The sequence below is a fragment of the Peromyscus leucopus genome, chromosome 4 (assembly GCF_004664715.2).
Source record: "Peromyscus leucopus breed LL Stock chromosome 4, UCI_PerLeu_2.1, whole genome shotgun sequence".
Taxonomy (NCBI): Eukaryota; Metazoa; Chordata; class Mammalia; order Rodentia; family Cricetidae; genus Peromyscus; species Peromyscus leucopus.
This window is the reverse complement of record NC_051066.1, coordinates 66781956-66787955: the sequence shown is the minus strand read 5'-3', so window position 1 is coordinate 66787955 and position 6000 is coordinate 66781956.

Here is a 6000-nt window from a genome sequence, read left to right as displayed (position 1 = left end):
GGAGGCCACACTTCAGAAGCACTTAACCCCAGCCTGAGCATGCAGCCTTGGGTATCAGGTGGTCAGGGCACCAGGCCAGGGAGGCCCCACTACCACCTCATGAGTAACATGCCCAGGGGTGCTCCCAGCTTCTGAGTTCCAGGGATAGAGGCCTGGCTGGCTGCCCCATGCTTGGGTAGGTAGAGATGTGGAGGCAGAACCAAGGTGCTGAAGTCAAATGCTGGACATGCCGGTCGGGGGAGCTGTCTCCTGGCCACACAGATCCACGTCAATTCCCCCGTGCTGAGGTTTGTCTGTCCAGCACTTGGCCCAGGAAGCTCTTAAGGGCCTTCCGATAATTTGGTACGCACCAGAAAATGTTCATATTTGCTCAACAAGAAAGGACAAACCTACCTTGTTTCTTGATGCCTGTTCTTCTCATTTTAACATTTTCTTTGCAAATACAGGTATTTTCTTTGCATATACAAAAAGCATATAAAACTACATATGTAACAACTATTAACATCTAACCTTGGGAGCTGGAAAGATGGCTCAGTGGTTAGAGGGTTTGTTGCTCTTGCAGAGGACCAGAGTTCAGACCCCAGCACTTGCATCAGGCAGCTCCCAACAGCCTGTAACTCTGGGGATTTAACCCTGCTCTTTGGGCCTCTTCAGGTACCTGCACACATGCCCCCAGCACCACATGCACAAATCATTTTACTCTAACCCTTATGTAAATCTTCCCGTGGCTAGGCGTCTGCGTGAGTGAGTGCTTCCGTTTACTCCTCACGACAATCCAGCACAGAACGAGAGTGGTGGTGCAGACCTGGGATCCCAGGATCCAGATAGCGGAGGCAGGAAAGTTCAAAGTGCAGGGCAAGCCCCAGCTACGGAGTAAACCCAAGGTGAGCCTCATCTACAGGATAGCCTGTCTACAAAACTAAACACTCCAAACCACAGTCTATCTACCACATTTACCTGTTTTACAGATCAGGAAACTGAAGCGTGGAGAGTTAAATAATTTTTCCCAGAAAGTCTGGAACCAGATTTTTTTTTTTTTTTTTTTTTTTTTTTTTGAGAAAGATATCACTGTGTATTCCTCTTTGGCCTCAAACTCACTATGTAGAACAGCAAACTCACTATGTAGAACAGGCTAGCCTCAAACTCAGAGGCCTGCCTGCTTCTGCACATATACCCCATATAAATTTTTTTAAAGAATAAGTCTTTTTTCCCTTTTATAGGATTTCCTGAGAATTTATGATATCCTCCTAATATGTGAGTAGTCATTCATACTCATGTTTTTCTTTGAGACAGGGTCTTGCTATATTTTTAGCTCTGGCTATCCTAGAACTTGCTGGGCCTCATGGTTGCCTGCCTCTGCCTCCCGAGTGCTGGGATTAAGAGAATATGCCACCCCACCGGACCTCATACTTTTTTTTCTTTTTTAAGGCAAGATCTCACTATGTAGCCCTGGATGGCCTGGATCTCACTCTGTAAACCAGGCTGGCCTCGAACTCACAGAGATCCATCTGCCTATTCCTCCCAAGTGCTGGGATTAAAGGGGTGCGCCACCACATCCAGCTCTCTTCCATAATTTTTATTCACTCCTCACTACACATAGAAGCAGAGACCTAACATTTCTAACTGCATATACATATCCAAATTTTCCTTTTGTCATTATTTGAAGATAGCAAACTGTAGCAAATAGATCGTCTGCATCTTACTTCTCTTGCTCTTTCCCTGGAAGCTCCCGGCAGTCAGTGTAGTGTTCATGACTGAAGTGCCGATACTGACCCCCAGGCTTCCTGTCGGCTAAGCAGACAGTCTGCCACTGAGATGTACATCCTGGGCCCACAGTACCTTTAAAAGTTATTTATGTTTTTAATTTTTATTATTTTCTGTGTATGAGTGTTTTACTTGCATGTACATGTACCACATGTGTGCCTGAGGAGGCCAGCAGAGGGCGCTGGATCTCCAGAAACTGGAATTACAGATGGTTGTGAGCCACCATGTGGATGCTGGGAAACAAACCTGGGTCCCGTGCAAGAGCAGCCAGTGCTCTTAACCTCTGTCATACCTCTAGCTCATTTTTTAAAAAAAGATCTGTTCATTTTTATTTTATGAGCATTGGTGTTTTGCTTGCTTGTATGTCTGTGTAGGTGCCAGATCCCCTGGAATTGGAGCTACAGACAGTGGTGAGCTGCCATGTGAGTGCTGGGAATCGAACCCAGGTCCTCTGGAAGAGCGGCAGTGCTCTTAACCACTGAGCCATCTCTGCAGCACCCCCACCCATTTTTTAAATTAACATTTCACAACTGTACATATTTGTGGGATGGCACAATCATTCAGTATGTGCAAACAATTACCAACAGGTCAATTACCATTTCTGTCTTTTTTTTTTTTTTTTTAAAGATTTATTTATTATGTATACAGCATGTATGACTGCAGGCCAGAAGAGGGCACCAGATCTCATTACAGATGGTTGTGAGCCACCATGTGGTTGCTGGGAATTGAACTCAGGACCTCTGGAAGAGCAGTCGGTGCTCTTAACCTCTGAGCCATCTCTCCAGCCCCCATTTCTGTCTTCTTAAACGTCTATCGTTTCTTTGTATTTAGAACCTACCAACTCTTCTACTTCTCTATAAAATAAATAACAAGTAGCTAATGAGATGGCTCAGTGGTTACAGGGGCCTGCCTCCAATCCTGACAACCTGAATTCAGTCTCCAGAACCCACAGGCAGAAGGAAAGAACCGACTACTCCAAGTTGTTCTCTGGCCACCATAACAGTGTTTGGCAGTGCCTTCCATACTCAAAATGACGTTTGTTGTTGTTGTTGTTGGTGGTGGTGGTGGTGGTGGTGGTTTTTCGAGACAGGGTTTCTCTGTGTAACCCTGGCTGTCCTGGAACTCTTTTTGTAGATCAGGCTGGCCTCAAATTCAGAGATCTGCCTGTCTCTGCCTCCTGAGTGCTGGGACTAAAGGGTGTGTACCACCACATCCGGCTCAAGATCAACTTTAAAAATACACACACACACACACACACACACACACACACACACACACACACACACACACGCTCACGTGTGCTTGTGTGCGTGTGTGTGCGTGCGTGCGTGCGTGCGTGCGTGTGTGTGTGTGTGTGTGTGTGTGTGTGTGTTTTATGGAGGAAGAATGTGTGTTTTATGGAGGAAGAATGGATTTGGGGAGATGGAAAGTGGTGGGGAGGAAGAAGGGGGAACTATGTTCCAGATGCAATATATGAGAGAAGAATTAAAAAAAATATTTTTTTTTTAAACTGGGAGTAGTGGTGCACACCTTTAATCTCAGCACTGGAGAGGCAGAGGCAGGTGGATCTCTGTAAGTTTGAGGAAAGCTCGATCTACATAGTGAGTCCCAGGCCAGCAAGAGCTTCATAGTGAGACCTTGTCTTGAAAAATTGGAGACAGAGTTTCACTATGTAGCCTTAGCTTACCAGGAATCCATTATGTAGCCCAGGATGGCCCTGTGCCTGTGTGGATGTATGTGCACCACATGTATGAAGAGCCCATGGAGATCAGAAGAGGGCATCAGATCCCCTGGAGCTGGAGTTACAGGCGGTGGGGAGCCATCATTCGAATGGGCTCAGTTTCATCATTGGAAACTGAACCCAGGTCCTCTGGAAGAGCAAGCAGCCAGTGCTCTTAACTGCTGAGCCATCTCTCCATCCACTCTTTTTTTACTCATAATACAAAATTTTATTTGTATTTCATTAGTGTAGAAAGAGCACAATGCTTCTCATACTACAACACTTAGGACAAGCCAAGTTATTCAAGTAAATACCTATTTACCTTGACTAAACAAAACAGTGCAGTTCAATAAAAGATACACCAAAGATAGAGTTCACAAATTCCTTATCAGAACCCTCCCCCCAAAAAAAAAAAAACCCAAAACAAAAAAACTTGAACAGTCTAGGCTTAATAGGAATAAGCTTTGCCATCAGTGGGAGGAGTCCATCATTACAAAGATATGGGATGCTCAGGGAGATGCGTGTGTGTTCATTGATAGAGTAAAATGTAACTCTTAAAATCCCTTCAGACAGGATTTCTGTAGGACAGCAGTGTGGTTTTAAAATCTTTTCTATAGCTTCAAAAGTTTGTCTTCTTTCCTTTATTCCCTCTCTCGATGCTGGGTACTGAAGCCAGGGCCTCGTGTGTCGGGCGAATGCTCAAACCCTCAGCTACACTCCCTGCCCGTAGTCTTTTCTCTATGGATCTTTGTCGTTCTTAAAAGCGTGTCTCGGCCACTGGGAAACCCTCAGGTTCCGCAGCCACAGGACCCAGTCCCATCCAGCCCGCTGCCTAGGAAAACCTCTCACTACATAACCCATAGAAAACCCCATGGCAGCTGCAGGGAGCTTCGTTTTGGGGCAGACACACCCCAGACCTCAGGGTGCTACAGCCGGGAAAGGCTCGTGAATAAAGAAAAGGCAGTTGTCATATCTCCTTCTTCCAAGATCAACTTTTTAAAGTTCCGTATCAAAGCCAGTGTTTCCAACAATGGATCTTCTCACCTGATGGCCCTGCTCATGTTTCTGTCTCCATGCTTGCTTCTTTAATTCAGTATGTTCTGATGCTGGAAATTCCAGGCCAGGAGGGAGGAAAGTACACACAGCAAGTAGTATTTCTAGCTGAGTCTTGCTGGTCCTGTCCTGGGTGGCTAGGAGCCTCTTGACCTCTAGAGACAGGAATGCTGACAGTGTAATTGTGAGATCATTTGCATAGTGTGAGGTATTTTGCATAAGATGGCATGATTTGCATACAGGGAGGAAGACATCTTTAAAGTCTCAGTGTGGCATCGCTAAACATCTCCTCCTGGCAACGAATCGACTGGGCATTCTGTTTCAGAACTTCCGTAAGGACTCAGAAGCACATCCTGGGAGACATTTGGGGCTGGTGGGGAAAGCCAGACAGGAAGCATTTAAAAGGCGCTGGTAGTCTAGAAAGCACAAATGTAAAGAGTATATTAGCTGGGCATAGTGGTGCACACCTTTAATCCCAGTGCTTTGGAGGCAGAGGCAGGCAGATCTCTGTGAGTTTGAGGCCAGCCTGGTCTACAGAGTGAGATCCAGGACAGCCAGAGCTACACAGAGAAACCCTGTCTCGGTTGGGGGGAGAAGAGTAAAAAGTATTGGGAATGTAGCTGATCGAGGGCTTGTTCCCTGGCATACATAATGCCCTTGGTGCCAGCACGGCATAAATGGGAGGTCCAGAAAGTCTAGATCATCTTCTGCTACAGATCAAGTTCAAGGATGGTCTAGGATGAGACTTTATATCAAAAAATATAAATAGAGCAGGGGTGGTGGCATAAGTCTTTAATCCCAGCACTGAGAAGGAAGAGGTAGGCAGATCTCTGTCATAGGCCAGCTTCATCTACATAGCCAGTTCCAGGACAACCAGGGTTACATAGAACCAGTCTCAAAATGAAACAAGTTAAACCAATAAACAATGTACAAACATATATGTAACACACACACACACAAACACACACACGGTAGGTGAGGCATCAGCTGCGATGTGTTCAGTCTGCTCTCAGAGCACCCAGAAGGAAAAAGTGACCAGCCACAGGCATAGAGAGCTGCCATGGGCAGTGAGGGCTGAGACCAGAGACTCAAGAGACCCTCACTCTGCCACAGTCTGCCCAAGGGAGTCCTCATCTGGCCTCGGCTGAATGTTCTCCTGAGCCGGTTGCTGGATAATTCCCAGATAGGAAGTAAAGGGATTTTAGGCCACACTTGCACCTGTGTTCCGGCTTAGACACGAGACGGCTACCACAGGCCCTAGGCAGAGGTACATCCAAGTTGAATTCTGGCCCTGCTATCTCTGTGGCTGCCTGGCCCTAGGCCAACCATCACTAGCCATCTGGAGGCTAAAAATGAGGATTTGCTGAGATAACTCAAGTTACCGGGTGGCACACAGTGGGTTTCAGTAAAGATACACCAGATCAGAACACTACAGTAATGATTGCCAGTAACTGCTCCGGTAG